This window comes from Monodelphis domestica, chromosome 2 (assembly GCF_027887165.1).
Source record: "Monodelphis domestica isolate mMonDom1 chromosome 2, mMonDom1.pri, whole genome shotgun sequence".
Taxonomy (NCBI): domain Eukaryota; kingdom Metazoa; phylum Chordata; class Mammalia; order Didelphimorphia; family Didelphidae; genus Monodelphis; species Monodelphis domestica.
Window position 1 is genome coordinate 38,281,656 of NC_077228.1, and position 22,937 is coordinate 38,304,592.

The following is a 22,937-nucleotide window of genomic DNA, read 5'->3' on the forward strand; positions in this document are numbered from 1 at the left end:
TTGAGTAAGTCACTTAACATCTTTTGCCTTGGTTTCCTCTTTTATAAAAATAAGCTGGAGAAGGAAATGGCAAACCACTCTAGTATCTTGGCCAAGAAATAAAGTCATGAAGAATCGGGCATGAATGTAAGAACTCAACAACATGTGCCAAGCACTGTGCCTTAGATATACAAAAAGTGGCAAAAGACAATAGGTGAAGATGAGGAAGAAAGCTGTCAAATGGCCAGGAGGCCAGAGTCACTGGATCAAAGTCTACATGTTGGGGAGAAGGTTAAGATGACTGGAAAGATAGGAGGGAGCTGGCTTATGAAGGACTTTGAATACCAAAGTTGCATTTTTGCATTTGATTCTGGAGACAATAGGGTACCAAAAACATCACAGAACTTGTTCTTTAGGAATTTGGGAATAAAAAAATAAAAACATTACTCTGGTTATGTGGTCCAGACAAATCACCAGATTGGGAAAGGGATCCAAAATATGGTTGAGAATCCCTGCTCTAGATATAGAAAATCTGAGACATAAATTAATGACCTTTTAAAAGAGGTAGTACCCCAGTGTCCTGGAACAGTCGACTCCAGGCTAATGCCAAAAACACATCCATCACTCTGCCATCTTTTGCATGGATGCTATAATTTGTCAACTCCTGGCACTGATGAGGATTCAACTGTATGCATGCTGAAAACAGGACATCTGGGTTGTGGGTGGTGGTTTGTCATTTTTACCCTAAATTCCTGTTGTATTTTTTTTAATTGCCTCTTTATCCTGTAAGTCCAAGGCAGAAACATTCAAGTTAATTGGGTTTCAAGAAATAGATTTTATTGCATATAAAATTAATCATTATAGCTATCATCTTACAGATACTAAGTGTCCAAGATGGGATTTGAACCCAGCTCTTCTGGACTGCAAAATCTAAAACTCTATCCAAATAAGTATCATATATTCTCTTGTTTACATTTATTTAAAAAAAAAACTAAAATCTGAAATTCTTAAGGTATGATTTTTTTTTTTAATTTTGGGATGCACAATGGCCTTATCTATGTCCAGATACCAAGAGTAGGAGACAGGTAGATAGTTCAGACACTGGGTCTGGGGTTTAAATCCAGAGTCTTATATATACTTACTAGGCCCTTCACCTTTGTTTGTCATAATCCACTGGAGAAGGAAATGGCAAACCACTCCAGTACCTTTGCCAAGAAAACCTATAGAGAGTATGAAAAGTCAGACAACTGAATGGCTAAACAACCATCAACAGATAACTTCCAAGAACACTCCACTTAGCCTTTACTTGGCTTGTTTATACACAGTTATTGACATGTTTCATTAGAAGAGAATCTTTCATCCTTCTTTGCTATCCCCAATACCTGGCACATAGTAGGTGCTTAATAAATGCAGCCTGACTCACTCATCAACGTGTATCTTGAATTTTCCTAACATGAAGTCTGGCAGCCTGTAAAGTAAGCAACAACCTTTTTTAGAATTGGGCTTTTCTCTCCTTTCTCGAAGGAAGAGAGCTAACTGATAGGCATCTCCTTTGGGCTCATTTCACTGATCCAATATGAGAAATACAATGGGATAGTGGAAAAAGCCTTGGACTCAAAAGAACTGGGTTTGAATCTAGTTGGACTCACTAGAGGACAACCACTTGCTACAGACCTATTTGCTATCATTTTATAAACATATAATATTTTCTATTAAACACACACACATACACACATAAAGGGCAGCTAGGTAGCCCAGTGAATAGAGCACCAAGCCTCGAATCAAAAAGATTTGAGTCTAGATATTTATTAGCTGAATGACTGAGCAAGTCACTTAATTTTGTTTGCCTCAGTTTCTTCAACTGCAAAATGAGCTGGAAGAAGGAAATAGCAAACTACTCCAGTATCTTGGCTAAGAAAACACCACATGAGGTCATGAAAAGTCAGACACAATGGAAACAACCTAACAACAAATATATGTATGTTTATAGAATTTTATATACATATATATATAGATAAAGTGCTGTCTACCTAAAAGGCTTTTAGAATAAAGTTTGCAATCTCGAGAGTTATGATCTCCTATTAGCAATATGGTAGATTCTTCCTCTCCTATAGTTCAGTAATCAAGACCTATTCTTTATTTTGCCATTCTGGATCACTCTACTGGAGAGGAATTTGAGCCTATAATGAAAAAGAATTCAGGACATGGCAAATTTAACTTCAAGGAAATGGGGCTGTAGGAAGTCAGGTCAGGGGAAAATCAAATGTTGGTCCATTCTCTTTCCTTCCTAGGCCATTGTTTGTAATCATGTGTCCAAGTGATCATGAGAGGTGTTTTTACCAAGTAAATATGACCCAGACAGCTTTGGTGGACACTAAGAGGATCATCACTTGAGATGAGGGAATTTCTGTAATGCCAAGTAGATTCCCCCATGTTGCACATTTATGTCCTGTTGTCATAGGTGTGTACACATGCACATGCACACACACACACACACACACACACACATCACTCTGTGAGGTCCTCTGAGGTTAGAAAAATGACTTAATAATTTTCCATCTTTGTGAAACTAAGATCTTTGATCTCTACTGTTTTGAGTTGATAGTCAAGCTATTGGGGCTATTTTTAAGAAATCAAACCCTTCCTGCTGTCTCTCAGGAAAAGGGAAGAACAGGCTTAAGGGTGGTTTTCATATTCTGCTCACTTATTTAGAAAAAATACTAAAAAGGCTTCACTTTGAAGAATTGTTCATTAGTTGGAACAACTGAAACCTTTCAGAAAGAAACACAGAAAAAAAGGCCAGGGTACCTTTCACTGTTTAGCTAAAAGGGTATATTTCTTTTTAAGTAGATTATAAAACCTGTTGGACAATGTTTCAGTACTATAAAGGATTTTCCAAGCATTTAACAAGTTGTGTAAAAACTTAATTGGGCAAAAAGAAAATGCCCAGGTTTCTATCTGGTACAGAACAGAACAGAAAAGAGACTGCCTCGAGGACTCCTCATGTCTCCCTGACCTTCCCACCCTGCCTGATCTCACTGCTCTTTTATTTTCAAAGTATCTCATCACTTGTCTAGGCTCATTGGACTCTTCTCATGGTGGGTACGGACTTCTTGCCTAGACTCACTCCCCTTTGAAGGTGTCCACCTCAAAGGAGAGCAGTTTCAGAAGTCCAAGGCATCTCCCCCCCTCTAAAAAGGATGCCTTCTTTTCTAAAAGGGGAGGCTTTTTATGGAGGGCTCTACAGTTAACAAAGTACTTCTCATAACAATCCTATAAGGTCATTGATGCCCTCTCATTGCTATTTGGTCAAGAACTTGAGTTCTTATGATTAGTACTTCCAACATGGAAATTCCTTCTTTCTCCACCAATACATATCAGTGGCTCATTTTCAGTTTAAGAGAGTTCCACCAGAAGTACTGAGAAGTTAAAAGATTTGCCTCCATCCCATCTATAGGTCCTCTGCTAGGGCATTTTAGAGATGAAAAAATGATGCCTAAGATTAAATGGCTATGAGTTGGGATCTGAATGGAATTGCAATTAGAAATGAAATGAGTATTCAAAAACGGAACCTGGGTTAGGAATGGGATGGAATTAGAAAATAAGGTTAGAAAAAAGAATTAGGGATAGAATTAAGCCCAGTGTGGTCCAGAGGAAATATGTATAAAGAAGATTCAGGTTTGAATTTATCTGCCAATTCTTGGTAGCTGTGTGACCACAGGAAAGCTTTTTGGACTTGTGTCTCACTTACCTCATCTTGTAAAACAGAGATAATAGAATTTGTGCTACCAGCTCATAAAGTTGTCACAAGGGAAATGTTTTGTAAACGTAAAAGCATCAAACAAGTGCAAAATAGAGCACATCTGGATTTTCTCTCCTTGGACCTCAGATTCCCCCCAAATTTCTACTTTCACCAGCTGTGAAATAGTTTATGTCTCTACAGAAGGACATCTAAGATAGAGTAATGCTGAAATATTTCTAATTCTTTCTGATTCAATTCATTCTTTTAGTGAACATTGCCTATGGAAGACGAGAGGACTCAATCATGGTTACAAGTAGCCGTAAATACACCCAAGGTTTCTTTTATCTAGTTTTATTATATTTCCTAGTTCAACTTGAAGGGGTGTAGGATGAATTGGGAGCAAGATGAAGGAAGGAAAATAAGGTAAGAAAGAGAAATCCAAAGAGGGAAAATCCCACCACAAGCAACAGCAGCCCAAACCAATTACTTTTATGAAGTGACAAGACCATCTGCTAACCTATTATCCTTTGGGGAGCAACAAAACATGGCCAAAGGGCCAGAGAGAAAAATCCCCTCTGCCACAGGCCTCCTGTCATGAACATGTGTTCTTTGCTCATTTCCATTTTTTTTCTCTGACCTACAGCCTCTCCTTTTATAATATTCAGACATGATAGAAGGTGCCTAAGAAACCTATTATCAGACAGCTATCAATGGATTATATTTTGACTTCCAAAACTTATTGGAGATGGACTTGTGCCAGAAGAATGTATATGACAATACTAGATATAAATATACATATCCTAAAGAGGTCAAAGGCAGAGGGAAAGGAATATGATGGACCAAAACATTTATAGGGGCACTTTTTAACTGTAGCAAGGAATCAGAAACAAAACGGAAGCCTATGAGCTGGAGAATGGCTGGGTGACATGTAAATGGAGTGGGAAATGATTGTGCCTCCAAAATGACCAAAATGACAGAATAAGAAATTTGGGAAGACTTGAAATGAGCAGAATGAAGGGAATAATTTAAATAGCAACCACAAAAAGCTATTAAAAATTGCTCTAAGACACTGAACCACCCTACATCGAGGAAATCAACTCTGAAAGATCTCAGAATTCTGGTTAAAGCGGTGGCCAATCTTGATTTCAGAAGCAGGAAGATGATGAAGGGGGCCTCTGTACCTTCTTGGCACAGGAGTTATGGAGGAGAGGTGCAGAATAAGACATACATACCTACATTTCCAGACATGGGCAGTTTCTTAATTTGTTGCTTGAATATATTTAGATGTTTACCAGGAAAGTTTCCTATTGGGAAGTAGGTTAGTGGATAGTGACAAAGGTGCAAAATAATTTTTTTTTTAAATAAAGGACTACTGATCACACTCTAAAATCTAAAAAATAAATGTTACAAAATCGTTTTTATATGCAATCGGAATAAAATAAAATAGTATTGAAAATAAAATCTAAAAAACAAATAGGGAAATTTTGTTATAACTGTGTTAAAATTTAATATATTACCTTAAAAACTACATGCAAAGTTTATTCTATTATACTCCATATTTACAATTCTCTTTCATGTTCTTTGTACAGAAGAATATTTGCTGATTATTGTGAAATTCATGATAAAAAATGTTTTTTTAATGTATATCAGTATGCTTTGGCTGCTATCAAGATGGCTCACTTTCTCACCCACCCACCAGGATAAGAATCATAGTAATAAGAACAACAATAATGAAGGCTGACATTTACTCAGCCCATTAAGGTTTACCAAGGGTCCTGCCTACAGTACCCTTCAGCCAGCCCTCAAAAAGACCCTGATTGGCAGGTAGGTTCTAAAGGTATTCTTCTTCTTCTTCGTTGTCCTATCTGACAAGTGAAGAAACCAAGGCTGAGCCATTAAATGACTTGTCCACAGTGGTGTGTGTTAGAGTGAGGCCTAGAAGATCCAAGGCTTCCTGAGCTCCAAGGCCAACGTTCTCTTTCTCAAGCCCACATTCAGCGCTCTTCCTGCCCCTTGGGAAGGGGCTGGAGCATTTTGATTCCCTCCAATTATTCAGCCTCCTTCACAAAATGAAAAAGCCGCCATGTTCACCAAATAGGCTCATCTTCTGCCTCAACAGCAAGATGGGTTAGGGTCACTTTCCCATAAGCCAGTTCATTCTCTTCTGTTCCAGGCCAGATCATGGACCTAAACCCTGTAAACTACAAAAATGTAGTTGGTCGTATCTCCCAATTGCCAAGGAGTAGATGATGCTCTATGTCTTGGGCCACTAAAACTTAGCTAGCTTTGTAGGAATTAAATTTGGAGCTTCATTTGATAGATTTTTATTTTTTGGACCAAAGAATGTCAAAAATTAAAAGAGCCTTCACCTATTGAGTGTGCCAAGAACCTTCTCCTTGGGCAGACTGGAAGTCTTTTTTCCCAGACTTATGTTTTTAAATGCATAAAATAAAATACAAAGGATTTTAAAGGAAGCCACTTAGATGATTAAAATGTAGTTATCAAAAAATATAGTAATTAAAAAAAAACTCATGGACCCCAGGATAAGAATCCCTAATCTGGCCCAATCTCCCTAGCTGTGTCACTAGTGTGACCTTGGGCCAATCACTTCACCCAGTTTGCCTCAGTTTCTTCACCAGTCAAATGAGCTAGAGAAGGAAGGGGCAAACTACTCCAGTATCTTAGCTCTATGATCCTGTGGGTCCTAAGCCACTTCATCCAATTTGCTTCAGTTTCCTCATCTGTCAAATGAGCTGGAGAAGGAAATGGCAAACCACTTTGGTATCTTTACCAAGAAAACTCCAAATGGGGTCACAATGAGTTAAGACAACTAAAATAACTAAAAAATAACAAAAACACACTTTTCTATGATACTATGTTACTAAGAAAATTTTCTATGTTATCTCACTTCATCTTTACGACAATTTGTATGATCGAGTGCTAAAGATCATTATTCTTATTTTATATTAAAGGAAACTGAAGCTTAGAGATCAAGAGCCTTGCCAGGGTCAAGAGCATTGAATGGGATCTTCTGACTGCAAGGCTAGTGTCCTTTCTGTATTGACTGTCCTGCCTCGAAAGCCTTAAGGACTGTGATTCGATAGCATTATCTGGGATGAAGAGGAAAGGGAAGGACAAAGAAGGAGAGGGGGAGGGGTTGGGGGGCATCTTTTTTTAGACTAGAGAACCCTAGAGAAACAATTTCAACAATTCAGCTAAGAATCCTAAACAACTGTGCCTAAATTCCAATTCTGGCCAAATCTGACACGTCTCTTTCTCTGTGAAGTCATTCCACTTATACCATTCTCATTCATAAATAAGAAATAATAGCTCCCAGACCTGAATTTGTGAGGCGCCTGAAGGACCTCTGGCCAAATTCTAAGACAGATTATTAAATGGGTGGCTTGGGTACACTTAAGAGAGGGAGACAGCAACTACTGTAAAGTTCACACGGGTTCAATAAGACACCCTGACAGGAAGAAAAAAAAACCCTAAAATATTATCCTTTTTTCAACATGATTCAACAAATATTAATTAAGCACCTATTATGTAGTAAATGCTATGCTAGATTCTGAGGCCATCCCTGCCCTGGAGGTGACTGTATACAACCAAGAACAGAAGAGAGAAGCCTTCCAAAATTCTCCCAGGAACCTTGCCCTCCTCCAATTCAAGTTTTAAAGCATCCCCTCCATGCCAGGCCCTGGGGATACACTAAGACAAACATGAGTCAGTCCCTGTCCCAAAGGAAATTACATTCCATTGGCAGCACTCTGGATGGCTCTCCTTTGCTATGAGGCTAATATCCTAGGGATCTTTTTAAAAGTCCTGTCTCCTCCAAGAAGTCCTCACAGATTCTACCATTCATAACAAGCCTTCTTTCCCACCTTGGATCTCAAGAGTTGGTCCCTCTCTTAAACATCAGTGAGGGATATTACAGATATCTGCAGCCCTCTCCTAGACCAGACAGTAGATTGTACCCAGAAAGGACTTCTGTGTTTGTTAAATTTGAACCCTACTAAGTGCCAGACCCTACTTTCCCCCCAAAAAGGATATTGGCTTAGTCTACAAAAAACAAGAGTACAAAGTCCAAACTACATCTTGAATAAATAATAAGACTCAATCTTTATATTTTTATAGATATTTATATATATGAGATATATTTATTTATATATTATATTTAAATTATATAACATGCAGTTATATGTTATTTATATTTATATAGTATATAATATACATATATTATGTGTAGTATTATTTATATATTGATTATATATAAATATCAATTATATAAATACATTTAAATATATAAATAAATATAAAGATATAAATATCTTTAAAGATATATATATATATTTATAATAGATCCTTAAAGTCTGAAAAATATTTTACATGCAAGACCTCACAGGGGCCTCTCTAATACCTGTGAGATAGGGAAAAGTTCAGAAGAGTCAGGATTGCACCCCCAGGGTCCCAGAGCTGGGAAGGGTAGAAGTAAGCTTTGAATGAAGCTCTCTGCTGTTATGAGGAAGATAGGGTTAGAGCGCGTTTACAGAGGCATGAGACTAACAGGGACCCACAACCAGCATTTAACACAATATATCAAAATAGGATAAAATGTAGTTAATGTTAATATGTGGTTTCCAGAATCAATACGAGGCTCATGGAGATTCTTCTATATAGTTTAGTAGCCCCAATTCTCTTAATAGCTATTTACTAACATAATGAGAATTATAATAATATAATATTTAATAAAATATTTAATAATAGTTTAATAAAATATATACTTAATATCTTAAGACAGAAGGTATGAATTGTTAAAAAGGAAAAAACTGCATTGTGAGAAAGGATTAGAGAGAAAGACCATGGTTGGTTTGAAGAAGAGAAAACTTGAGTGGGGCATGAATGAATGATGTCTTCAATGTCTCAAAAGGTTTTCAAAGGGAAAATGAATTAAATTCATTCTGCTTGCAGGTTAGGACCACGTAGGGTAAGGAAGGTTATGAACAATGGGCAAAGACCACAAGAAGATGGATTTTAGCCCAATATATGAAAGGAGTTTTGTATGATTATAGAAGCAGAGAATTTGAGAGTTAGGAGATATCCATCCAGGGAGAGTGACCATCCAGCCCAGCCGAGACTCCAAAAGGAATACATATTCTTTAACATGCCAACAAGCAGTCACCAAGCCTGCCTGTGAAATCTCCACTGCGGGGGTGGGGGGTGGGGTGAGGACTCTACCTCCCAAGACAGCCCATTTTCCAGTTTTAAAGAGCTTTAAAAATATTGAGATTTTTTCCCCCTACCGTCAAGTTTTAATCTGCTTCTTGGAAATTTCCATTTATTGTTCCTGGTTCTGCCCTCTGGGGCCAAACAGAATAAATCTGATCACCCTTCCAATAGTCTGGTAAACATTTGAATACAGTTATCACCTCTTCTCTTTTCCTGGTAAGTAGTCATTTCCCACCACTAGAAGAGTTTAAGTCGATAGCTTGGGGAGGTAACCATTTGGGGAAGTAAAAGGATTTTATGCTTCAGGTAGGGATTAGATTAGATATCCTTCCAAATCCTAAAACTCTATGAAATAGAAACAAAATAAAAAGTAGAGACATCATTGTACGGAGCACAACGAAAAGAACAAAAAAAATCTCGAGTCAGAGAGCCTCAGTTCAAATCCAGGTTCCACTACCTGGGTGAATTTAGGCAAGCCACTGAACACTGTAGAATTGTAGATTCCGTTTTAAGGAGCTTTCAAAACCAACAAGTCTAATCTCTGGAATCTGAAGCAAAGAGCTTCTTGCCCAGTTAAATATCTAGCAAAATTTGAATCTGGGTCTTCCTGACTCCAAAGCTGGTACTTTATCCACTGTTACTGCTCTGGTCTTCAGTGTCCTCATCTGTAAAACAAGGATACTAGAAAAGACAGTCAGAGAATATGATTTTTTAAATATTTATTTGGGTTTATATTTGGGAGTTTTGGTTTTATAAGATGACTCACTTACAAAATGAACAATATGGAAATGTGTTTTGCATGATAATACATGTATAACCCAGACAGAATTGCCTGCCAGCACCAGGAGGGGGAAGGGAAGGAGATAAGTTCATTCATATAACTTGGTGAAAACTTGTGTGGAAATTTATTACATGTATTTGGTAAAAATAAATAAATAGAAATACAGTCAGTCCTTAAAGACCCTTAGTTCTGGGTCTATAATTCCCTTTAATCCTTTATGAGACTGGAATTTTAGGATAGAAATAATTTTTTTTAGGTTAGAGCAGATAGGTGGGACAATGGATAGAGTGCTCAGCCTGGAGTCAGGAAGACCCAAGTTCACAACCAGTCTCAGACACTTAGTACTAACTGGGTGACAGCTCATTTTTTTTTTTAATAGTTGTACCATTTAATGTCCAGAGAGTAGAAATGCTCAGCAGAGTGTTATTTATCAGATTGACTGATAGTAATCAACAAAGAAGGATTTAGTGAAAAGTATTATCTAACAGGCTGCCTCAGTTTCCTCATCTGAAAAAAAAAAGAACTGGAGAAGGAAACGGTAAACCACTACAATATCTTTGTCAAGAAAACCCCAAATAGGTTCACAAAAAATGGGACATGTCCGCAACAACTGAACCACAACAAAATTTTAGGAAAAGATTAACATCCACCTAAGAGGCAAACCATCCATGCAAAATATCAAGTCATTCTACCTTAGGGAACATGGTTTGACCTCAAGTATATTCACAACCATATAAGAGAAAGACTTTATAATGATTCAATACTGGATTTTATAACTAAATCAAAAGTGTATTTTATGCTATACAGGCAATAAAATTACCTTAAGAGGATTCAAGGGGAAAAAATCAGTGGAAAGAAATGTGGGAAGCAAAGTGGGTCAAAGTCAACTAGAGCACAAATTGTCCTCCATCTCCAGTCTATTAAGGAATGATCTTTATTCACAGGTGCATATCCACTTAACAGCATTTCTCTAGTATCAAAGCATCCCAGGATCTCAGAGATGGAAAAGACCTGAGAAGCCACCACCAAGCCCAACCAATATTAGAGTGAAGAGTGAAATGCTCCTGGAACACCCCAGAAAGCATTCACTTTGCCAAGTCCCATAAAGAGGAACCTCATGTTGGAAGAGCTGCAATTGTTAGTTGTTAGCTTGTTTTCCTTACAAAAGCCTAAATTTACCTCTGCCCCATCGCAATGGATAATTTAGGTCCAGGTCCCAAAAGAAGAAGTCTAGTATATTTTTTTTAACTTTTATCTTCTGTTTTAGTATCAATTCCAAGACAGAAGAGTGGTAAGAGCTAGTCAATCAGCGTTAAGTGATTTGCTCAGTGTCACACAGATAGGAAGCGTCTGAGGTCAGATTTGAACCCCAGGTTCCTCCTGACCCCAAGCCTGACACTCTATCCACTGTGCTACCTCACTGCCCAGAAGTCTAATGCTTTCTGACAAGGATTTGAGGTACCTGAATGCAGCTATCATGCCCTACTTTGAGCAGTCTCTTCTCCAGGCTGAACATCCTCAGTTCCTTCAAATGATCTTGGCACAGACTGGAAGCCTCTTTAACACTCAGAATGTTGGTTGCCCTCTTCCAATTTCTCAATAGCCTTCCTAATCCAAGGATTAGGGCAATTATTGTCGGTAACCAGTTAATCAATAAACATTTATTAGTCATCTACTTTGTGCTGAGGATACAAAAAAAAAGACGAAAGACAGTTCCTGCCCTCAAGGAACTCACTAGATTCTAATGGGGAGACAAGAAGCAAATTTGTACAAACAAGTTCTATACAGGATAAATAGGAAATAACTAAGAGAAGGGAGGCATTAGAATTAAGAGGAATCCGTAAAGGCATTTGTAGAAAACTGGATTTCAGAAAACTGGGCTTAGAGAAAGCCAGGAGCAAGAGATGAGAAGGGAGGCATGGAAGGACATCCATTAGAAAACATCTGTTCAAGTTACATGATGGAGAGTTGGAAGAGAAACAGGTCTATAGGATCAGAGCAGAGACTTACCTACCCTAAACAATTAAGTGGAAAAAAAATCACAAGTACCATTCAACTGACAAGGAAAGAAATGAAACAGAGCACAAAATTTATAGTCAGGACTCAAAGTCAAAATTTGAGAATGTTATTAATGAAAGAAAGCAGGGGACAGCCAGATGGCACAGTACATAAAGAACCAGGTCTGGGGTTGGGAGGACCTGGGTTCAAACCTGGCCTCAGACACTTTCTTGTTGTGTGATCCTGGGTAAGTCAGTTAACCCCATCTGAAAGGAGGAAGGGAGGGAGGGAAGGAAGGAAGGAAGGAAGGAAGGAAGGAAGGAAGGAAGGAAGGAAGGAAGGAAGGAAGGAAGGAAGGAAGGAAGGAAGGAAGGAAGGAAGGAAGGAAGGAAGGAAGGAAGGAAGGAAGGAAGGAAGGAAGGAAGGAAGGAAGGAAGGAAGGAAGGAAGGAAGGAGGGAAGGAGGGAAGGAGGGAAGGAGGTAAAGGAGGGAGGAAAAGGAGGAGAGGGAAGGGAGGGAAGGAGGGGAGGGAAGGGAAGGAGGGAAGGAGGAAAGGAGGGAGGAAAAGGAGGAGAGGGAAGGGAGGGAAGGAAGGAAGGAGGGAAGGAGGGAAAGGAGGGGAGGGAAGGGAAGGAGGGAAGGAGGGAAGGAGGGAAGGAGGGAAAGGAGGGAAGGAGGGAAAGAGGGAAGGAGGGAAGGAGGGAAAGGAGGGAGGAAAAGGAAGAGAGGGAAGGGAGGGAAGGAAGGAAGGAGGGAAGGAGGGAAAGGAGGGAGGAAAAGGAAGAGAGGGAAGGGAGGGAAGGAAGGAAGGAGGGAAGGAGGGAAAGGAGGGGAGGGAAGGGAAGGGAAGGAAGGAGGGAAGAGGGAAGAGAAAAATGGTCTGTAGTCTTCTTTTCAACATTAATTAGATAATTGGATCCAAGAGGCTCATCTCCATTTCTGCCTTTAACTGAATGTGCAGCAAGGTGCCTCAGCTTTCTCCTCTATCAAATTTGAATAAGCAATACCCTGGCTTCACAGGGACACTGTAAATATGAATGAAGGTCCCTGAATCCTTTTAGCTCTACAGAGATAAACACAAATATGGCCATCACACAATTTCAAGCTTGGAAGGAGCTTAATGGCTATCTAGTCCAGCCCAAATCTGAACAGGATTTCCCTCTGCAGAACGCCCAGCAAGCTGTTAAAGGGTGTTAGCTCGAATGCCTTCAGTGAGGAGGTGCCCACTACCCCCAAGGCAGCCCACTCTATCTGTAGCTAGCAATGTTAGAAATTTTTTCCAATCATCTAGACAAAATTTCTCTTTCAGCAATTTTGGTCCTTGTTGGGACCTTTAGGGCCAAGCAAACCCAACCTAAGCATCTTCCTCCTGACAGTTCTTCTGATGCTTCTTTTGCTTATTTTTCTAAACTCTTAACTTCCATCTTAGAGTCAATACTGGTCCCAAGGCAGAAAAGTAGTAAGGACTAGGCAATATGATTTAAGTGACTTGTCCAGGGTCACACAGCTAGGCACTATCCAAGACCACATTTGAACCCAGGACCTCCTGTTTCCATGCCTGGCTCTCCATACACTGAGCCACCCAGCTGGCCCCTACTTCTGATGCTTCTTAACAGTTATGTAGTAGAAGAGCCCTGGCTCTAGTCAGAAGACTAGTGCAAATTTCAACGTGAAAGCTACTGCCTATATAACCTTGGGTCTTAATTTCCTCATCTGCTGAGGAATGCTGGACTTGATAGATAGCCTCTGGGGGGCTCTTTCAGCTCTAGAGCTGACTCAGGAAGACCAGAGTTCAAATCCAGCCTCAGACACTTACAAGCCATATGGCCCAGGAAAAATAACCTGTCCGTCTCAAGTTCTTCACCTGTAAAAAATAAAAGCACCTCCTCCTAAGAGTTGTAAGGACTAAATGAGATGTCGATACGTGTTCTGTAAACCCTGAAACATTATAAAACATTCACTGATAAATAGAAACACAAAAGACATGGTTTTATATGTACTTTTTTGGGATCAATGCCTTCTCTAGTGAGGGAAGGAGGGGGGACCAAGAAAGATACCAGGGAATTTTAATATAACCAACACACAAATATATTTTAAAAAATTAAAAGTTTTAATTTTAAAAAGAGAAACCATATTCAAATGCTGACTATTGTTGTTGCTGATGTTAATTGCTCTCTATCCCCCTCCCCACTCCAGTCCTAGCATCTTTTCTCCTCCAGGATAATCATTTTAGTTTATTCAAGATACCAACACTAGGATAGGGACTGACCTGTGAACATTGGGAACTCCTAGATAAAGAAATTCCCTTTTATGAAAGACAGAAGGCATCTTCTTGGAACTCTACAATCTTAGAGAATCTCCCAGGACAATGAAAAGTCAAGTGACTTTCCCAGGGTCACAAAACCCATCTGAGACAGCACTTGAACTCAGGTCTTCCTGTCTCCCAGGTCAGATTTCTATTCCCCCCCACAAACCCCCACCGCCTACTTTCTATTCGTGTCTTCTTCTGCACGAACTACAGCAAGAGAAAGTGATGAAAGTTTTTCAAAAACAAAATACTGTGAGAAAATATTCTGGGAAAGAAAAGCGTAACAGATACAGTGACTAAGAATGACGAAATGTCAGAGGACCTCAAAGCTCCCCAGTACACAGAATCACTGTGGAAACAAGATCTCACCCAAAGTCAAGATTCTACTTGGGCTGACTTTTTCCCAAAGATGCCAGATCGGTTCTGGCTCAGCTGCTGTCGTCTTAGAAGACGGAGTGCTCGCTCTCTCCCAGGCAGACACTTACTGGCTAGGTGACCCTGAGCAAGTTCCTTACCTTCTGTTTGCCTCAGTTTCCTAAAAAGGAATTATTAAATAATAATAATAATAATAGTACCTGCCTTTCAGAGTTGTTCAAGGATCAAATAATAGAACGATTGGAAAGCACTTAGCACACTATAAGTAAGCACCATATAAATATTAGCTATAATCATCATCATCATTATTATAGGTTATTCTACCTCTCAGTGCTGCCAGGAAGATGGAATTTTCTGATGCAGACCAAAAGTTCCACACTAGTGAGACCACTCTTCTGCCTCGGAAATGATGCTTAATACCAGTTCTAAGACAGAAGGTTAGAGTCTGTTGGGGTTTTTTTGAGGGGAGGAATGCGATGGAGAAAATGTTAACAAGGCAGATTAAAGTTAAAGGGTGAATCGAGTGTACTCTCAGGAAAGCTGGGTGTTAAATGTTTAACAACACGTTCCTATCGATACAGATTCAACTGCGCAATGAGAAACACAGTAACTGCCTTAATGCCTGGCTTATAGAACAAGTGGAACCCATACTCAATCTGGACTATCTGCCTATAGAAATTTATTTTTATTCATTAAGGGAATTTATTTATTAAGGGAAATTTATCATCAGGATAACATTTAAAATTCCAATTACTAATGGGTAGAAAATTTGTTTTCTATTACGTTTTTTTTTCCCTAATGAAAATATTCTTCAAATGGCCATGTATAAATTGACCCAGGAACACGACAGACACTTGGGTGGAAGGATGTATCTCTCTTTAGGTCACGCGAAGAGGGACACATTTTGGTTCTCACTTAATGGAAGCTCTAAAATACACCTTCAGGGCCAGAACCGATTAACAACTATTAGTCCATGACTTAAGATTTAAACAAGCTTCATCTGATTTATGTCACACAGAAGCCAAATTCAGCTAACAAACGCATTCTCCATCTTTCCTTCACAGTCCCCAATCCAATAAGTAAGTGACTCATCGCTGGTACATGACATAAACATGGGAAGAGCACTACATTTGGAGTCAGAGGACCCGAGTTCTGATTCGGTCTCTGCTGTTTACTACCCAGGATAAATTCCCTTAGCCCGTATGGTTACGGGATTTCTCCTATTTCCTCATCTGTCCAATGATGGGATTTCCAGATGATCTCTGAGGTCCCTGCTACCTCCAAATCTATGATGTTATGAAAGGTGGCATTACACTCTTAGGGGAAGTTGGTCTGCCTCCAGGACCTCACAATTTTTTTACTGTTGTTCCAAAACATTAAAGTGTGACAGTCCTGCCATTTAAAACAGTGAAGCCTTAATCCCAGAACATGACTTCAGGGCAACTGGAAAGACTGGTGTGAACATGCCTTTGGGGGTTGGCAACACTGGCACAAAGCACACTGAGAAAACCCGGATCAATCTAGTCTTTGAGGGGAAGCAGGAATGAAGGGTACCGTACTCAAGGAAGTAGTAAGCTCCAACAAAACAAAGTCAGAAAAGAGGCCAGAGTGCTGCTCCTGGAGTTGGGAAGACCGGGGGTAAACCCTGGGTGAATCAGCTAATCTCTCTCTGTGGCCCCCTATTTATATTCTCTCTCTCTCTCTCTCTCTCTCTCTCTCTCTCTCTCTCTCTCTCTCTCTCTCTCTCTCTCTCTCTCTCTCTCTCTCTCTCTCTCTCTCTCTCCCTCTCTCTCTCTCTCTCTCTCTCTCTCTCTCTCTCTCTCTCTCTCTCTCTCTCTCTCTCTCTCTCTCTCACTCCGCCCCCCTCTCCTCTCTTCCTCTTCTGCTTCGTCTGTAAAATGGGGATAACGACATCCCTAACACTTTTCTGAAAGGGCTAGGGAAAGAAACAAATGAGATCATCAAAGTAAAGCACCTACAAGCTTCTTTTCACTTTATGAATGTTGGTTAATTATTATTATTGTTATTATTCATTCAGAACTATGATTTCATCTGCGTGGAAACTTCCTCCACCCTCCATGGATGACAGGTCTTTAACTGACTCCCCTATAACTTGGAACATCAGAGTTTTCTGAACCCCTGAGGTGGAGAAATGTGCCCAAGGTCATTCAGCAAATATGTTAGGGGCTGGATTTGAACCCAGGTCTCTCTGACTCCACAACTGGTCCTTTAACTAACATACCACACTGCCATTCTTTAATATGATGATTATAATTATTCTCATTATTGGGAAAGGTGGGAGTTGACGTGTCAAACCAAGCAACAGCTAATTCAGAGTAATTCTAGGGTTCGGTCACTGTATGTTGATTCAGCCTAAACTTGGGTGACTATAAACATTCTGAAATGATGCTCAGGGATCTCCCTCTCCTTCACAATTCTCTTCCCATGACACCTTTGGGGAAGAAAGCACAAACTCTGACATTGCCATTAAATAAATTCCTTCTTAAAAAGCAAGAGGAAGATCACCTGCTTCTGCGAGTTCCCTTCTTTCCCCTGGCTGCTGGCAGGATGCTGGAAACTCCCCTAAGTCAGCTTAAATTCTTGACCAAGAAAAGCCCTGACTGATTTTACTTCTATATTTCTCCTAAAATAGAATTAAATAGATACATTTATACTTAATCGAAATTAATTTTTTACCACTTGTGGTCATTTTTGGCTTCTTGCTGCTAAAATAAAAGTGATGATTTTGAGGTCTGAGGATGAGTTCAAATCCTGCCTTTGCCATATATTTTACTGTGAAGCCAGAAAGTCATTTTACCTCAGGGGTCTGTTTCCTCATCTATAAAATGAGAGCCAGAATGGATGACCTATAAAGCACCTCTCCGTTGTAATTCTATTATCTACTTATTATTATTTTAACCCTAAAACAGTTGTATATTGGAGGGCTGAGGCTTGGAATCCATACAGAGATACCCAAATAAAGAGTGTGACTTTATCACTGTTGTGAGCAAGGTAGTATGGCAGCTCCGATAGAGCCAGCTTTGAATATGGGCAGATTTGGGTTCAAGTCTCTTCTATGACACTTACTGGCTTGAGCGGCTCTGGGCAAATCACGTAACTCCTCAGTGTTGAGGACAACTGCCTTAAGAGGGAATTTCTTCATCTGGGAATTCCATAAACCAATGAAAGCATCTACTGGGTATCCCTATCCTTAAGCAGAACAGGAATGGTAGGATCAAAGGTAGCTTGGTGTAGTGGGAAGGGTGACATCTGGATTCTGAGGACCTCTCTGTCATTTATTACCTATGCACTCTGAAGATGAAAAGGCTGGGGGGCAGCTAGGTGGTACAGTGGATAGAATGCCGGCCAGTCAGGAGGACTCCCTGGGTTCAAAAATGGCCTCAGTCACTTCCTAGCTGGGTTACCCCATGACAAATCACTAACCCCATTTGCCTAGCCTTTGTCCTTCTGTCTTAAGAGTTGTTACTAGGGCAGAAAGTAAAGGTTTCAGAAATAAATAATGAAAGTTCTGGATTATATGGGTTGTAAGTTCCCTTCTAGCTCCAATTTGGTCTTGAGAAATGGAAAAGATGTTTGGTTAACCCATTTTACAGATGAGGAAACTGAGGTCCAGGGAGGCCTAGTCAATTTCCCATGGTCACAAATGTAGAAACTGGCAGAGGAGGTATTGAACCCAGGTCCTCTAACTCCAGAGCCAGTGATCTCTCCAGTTGACCACCATTTGGCCACACATTCACCTTACCCCACTCCATCACTTCCCCGGGGAGTCAAAATGAACTGCCTACCAAAGGAATAACGATAAAAGTTTTAGCATCTATAGTGTGCCTGGTAAAAATCCAAATCATGCTCTTAAAATTACAACGAACTCTGGCACCAGGTAAAGCCGGCTTGCCCGATCCAGGGAATGACGATGCGTGTAGGAACAGAATTCTGTCCTTTCTTGGGAAGAGCTTTAAGCAAGACTACTCTCTGCCCTTTTCTTTTCTCTTCCCTGGTCCCACAGCAATGGCACCCCACTGAAGGAATATTCCTATGCATAAATTATTCTCTTCACTACTATGTAGGAAACTGAGTTTAAAAATGTATCGAGCATTAACATGGCTCAGGTGGGCAACTTGGAAGCAAAAATGTCTTCCCACCAAATTTATTTCTCTGCCTTTGGTTTGCTTCAAGGAAAAAGATATTTGCCTGTGGGGAAATGTCTTCTCTTTCTCTACCCAGCACCTAGCAGAATGCCTGGCACCTAGTAGGCTCTTAATTAGTGTTTGCTGATGAACAATGCATGAAAAGAACTTTGCAAATCGTAAAATGCCCAAAAAATGCCAGCTGCCACCATTGTGTAACAAAGTGTGGCCAAGATTTGGATGGTTAAAAAAGTCAAACTAATTAGCAATCTTCAGGGGAAGAGGACAGCCAGGGGGATGACCGGGGAACAGAGCAGGGACAAAAGCCACTTTTCTCTGAGATTGGTGACATCTTTGCTAAGATGGAACAAGGCATCCTCATGAGGTACCACTGAGCCAGTAGTAGCCAGGAAAAGCTGGGCTGACTGGTAACCAGGCGATGAGCAACATTGCACAGACCAAAAGATGTCTAGCTCAGACTTTCAAAAGTAGCTTCTGTCTAGGCAAAGGAAACCTGACCAAGAAAACAGACTGGAATTAACAGCCCAGACAGCAGACTAAATAACTCGCCCCAGAGCTCTCTGCCATCTCTCTGCCCTTTTCTTTCTCTTGCTTAAGGTCCCCTTTCCAGCTACCTTCTTCCATGTGGCCTTGGATCTCCTGGCACAGAAAGAAAGGAGTCCAGAGTCCCTCACCCAAAGAAGGGGCATTTCAGGAGCTCAGAGGTAAAGGAAGAGACCAAGACCCTTCCTCTGGTCCTCCCTCCTCCACCCCTCACCGCTGGATAGTCCTCCTTCCTCTTCTCCTTCATCCCCAGCCCCCTTCCCAAACAAAATAAAAACCACGATTTCGGCAGCTTCCCAGCACAACCCAGAAAATAACCCGTAAGAAATGTCCTGTGCCAGGAACAAAGAGCTGCCGGAACAGAACAGCAGCGGCAGCATACGGGAGGAGGCCGGCAGAGGCACATCGGCAGCCGCGAGCTGGAGGAGGCTGCCACCAGGAGAAGGAGAAGGCAGCCAGCTCGGGCGCAGAGCCCAGGATGGGCACACACGCGCCGCTTTCTCCTTCCCCCTCCAAGCAGGGTCAAGCATCTTCCACCACCGCCTCAGAGGGCAGAAGCAGCAGAGTTTGCGGCAAAGAACAGAAGAAAGGGGAGAGACGGAAGAAATAACGTGGAAGTGAGTCAGACCCGCAGGGCAAGGAGGCACGCTGGAGAGCAAAGGGGGCATCGCGCGATGACAGCCCGGCAGCGTGTTTGCTTGCTCCCCCGTGCCCCGGTGCGAGTCCCTCGGCCATCACCCCCAGGACTCCCCTTTACCTGGACCAGGCGGCTACCCTGCTTGCCCCAGGGTGCTCTCTCTGTAAACTCGGGCTGCAGCGGGCTCCGGAGTCGAGGATCCGGCACAGGCTGCTGGGAGACCTCACTCCTTCATTCTGGGACCCAGCGGCACGCTACAGACAACCGTGCACTTCCTGTTTGAAACACAAGGGAGAGAGAAAGAGAGAGAAATCCAGTGTTGGCAGAGTGGAGGGAGGGACGGAGCCATGGAGGAGGGTGGGAGGGAAAGGGGGCTCGGAGGTTGCATAATCGCCTGCTTCACCATTGTCAGCCCCATGGGCAGGCTGGAGCAGCCCTTCCTCTCGCCCAGCTCTCGGGCTCCCCAGGCGTGTTTGTGCTCCCTGCTCTCCCCAGACACCAGCCATGAGCCGGCATGGCTCGCCTGCCTCCATCCCCACCGTCTTCCCCCTGCTGGCAGTCATGCTACAAGGCGTGCTCAGAGCCAGGTGCCCCCTGCTCCCCCAAACACAAATGCACAGGTCGGTCCTACCAGAGAAGACCGTGCCCCCTCTCCCTTTAACTCCCTCCCTCCCTCCCTCCCTAAGCAATCAGCCCTTGGCAGATGAAAAACCAAAGTCCGTATAAATAAAGGGGGGGCTTCCCACAAATTAAAGGTACCTCAATTTTTTGACCCTGACCTTCTGTCTTAGAATCAATACTCTGTATTAGCTCAAGGACAGAGAAGAGAGGTAAGGGCTAGACCAAGGGGATTAAGTGACTTGCCCAGGGTCACACAGCTAGGAAGTGTCTGAGGTGTTTTTTTTTTACTCTTATCTTCTTTTTAATAATCAATATGTGTATTGGTTCCAAGCAGAAACTTAAGTAAGGGCTAGATAATGGTGACTGAGTGACTTGCCCAGAGTCACACAGCTAGAAAGTACCAGAGGTCTTTTTTTAAACCCATATCTTCCTTTTTAGAATCAACACTGTGCATTTTTCTAAGGCAAAAGAGAGGTGAAGGCTAGGCAATGGGGGTTAAGTGACTTGCCAGGGTCATTCAGCTAGGAAATGTCTGAGGCCAAGGACCTTGGCTCTCAATCCCCTGAGCTACCCAGCTGCCCCTATACACCAGTTTTAAAGTTAACTGCCACAAGCTGGCAAATCTCTAAAAAGCAAAGATAAAGAACTGGGGGAATGGCATCATTTACATCTTTCACACTTAAGGAAAAACAGCTGCCATCAAAACTACAAGATATGTTTGCCCCCACCTAATTTATCCAGATGTGTAATAGTAGAGTCCAAATCCACAGCAGATGCACAATCAAATGTGAAAATTCTTAAATGTTTCTATGTGCCCTAACCCCATTCCTGGATCATCATGTTTCTTCCAGCGCAAAAGTTTTTAGGGTGATTTTCATATTCTTGGTGGCAACGAGGTGGCTCAGTGGATAGAACATAAGCCCAGAGATGGGAGGTCCTGGGTTCAATTCTAGACACTGTCTTCAATTAAGACACTTCCTATCTGTGGGGCCCTGGGCAAGTCACTTAACCCCCACTGATCAGCCCTCACCTCTCTCCTGTCTTGGAACCAATACAGAGTATTGATGTCTAAGATGGAAGATAACCAGTTTTAGGGTGACTTCCATTTTCTTGGCTTTGGTCTCTTATAGAGGTGAGTTTTTTGGTAGTGTGGTTAGTAAGACTAATGGGAATACTGGGAATTCCACAACAAGGCTGGAAGATGCAGAGTTCTTCATTGTTGGGCGAATCCCCATTTGCATCCACGGCTCTACCAATCACTCCCTCTCCCATCAGCTCCTGCCACAGAGCCTGGCCTAGTGGATTTTACAAGGCTCCCCAGAAGCAGCCAAAGACAAAACAACCTCTTAGATTATCAAGAAGCCCATGCAAATGTCCACATTTTTTAGAGCTCTCAAAATGAACTACAGAACGTGAAGAGTGACTGTCCCCTCAAGCACCCAGAGAGAACAAAGAGGCGGTTTGTGCTCAGGGAACAGAGGTGAACAGTCATCCCTGGGGGTCCTGCAAGCTGACCTGTCCAGGACTCAGACACAACAGAGCAATCTGTTCCCACATCACCCCAGGGCAGTGCATTCCCTTTTCCCATCACCCCTGGCCCCTCAGTAGCCTCCCAGCACTCCCTCCCCTCTCCCTCCCCAAATTTACTCAGTGGCAAAAGTTCAGAAAGTCCCAGGACAGTCATTTATATGTCAAGGTACAAAGTTCCAGCAAGTTCAGATGAGCCATTCGGCTGACTTTTTGTCCCTATAACTTGGCCTGTTGATTGGAAGTCAATGCTCTCCCTCTGCATTGGATGAGAAAAGCTGCTTGAAAAGCCTCTGGCTTCCGCACCTTGGATGGTCCTACCCTGGCACTATCAGCCTCCTGGCAGGACCCAGGAAGAGGCAGCACCCTCACTGAAGGGTGGCTGGGAAAGATCTTGGCACTGCTGGAGGCTCTCAGGAACAGTCCAGCAAGGACATGGCTCTCTCACCTGCACTTGGTTGTACTTCGGACCCCGAGCCAAGCCAAGCCAATACTGTGGCATGCCTAACACGGATGGATGCAATCCATGGGTGAGAAGCCTCTAGTTATCTCTATGCCCTTCCTGAGATGTCTTCCTAGCACCATTTTGGGACCCAGTTCGCTCTCTGTGCTCTTCCTATGACACGGCATCTTCTCTCTTATCCTAACCCTGCCAAACCTTGTCTTTAACACAAACTTAATTTTTCCTCTAATAGCTACTTCCTCTGGGAAAATAACTTCAATTTTTTTAACCCATTTTAAATCCCTGAAAATATCTTCTTCCTTCATTCCCCCACGTGGGACAATATCAATTTATCATTGCTAACAACTTATTTTATAACTCATATTTTATGTTTATATATTTATTATCCATTATATTATTGTATGTACACTATATGCATATTAAAAATTTATATAACTCGATTTATATCATAACAAATGTTGTGCTCCAGGTACAACTTAAACCTGTATTTTTCTGAATTTTACATATTTAAAAGGCACACAAAAAATGCTGCATTTGCAAATAAAACATACAACTGTTTACATAGCAG

The 22,937-nt window shown here is 41.6% G+C and overlaps 1 protein-coding gene across 6 annotated transcripts in view; it reads right to left on the reverse strand.

Annotated features, from left to right (window-relative positions):
* The window catches only part of LRRC8D (leucine rich repeat containing 8 VRAC subunit D), a 154,115-nt gene that overhangs the window by 90,124 nt on the left and 41,054 nt on the right, over window positions 1-22,937 (reverse strand). For all 6 annotated transcript variants that reach the window (XM_007480356.3, XM_007480352.3, XM_056815371.1 and 3 more), the window contains exon 2: window positions 19,879-20,033. The gene's annotated coding sequence lies outside the window, so the exon portion shown is untranslated. The remainder of the gene's footprint in view (window positions 1-19,878; window positions 20,034-22,937) is intronic.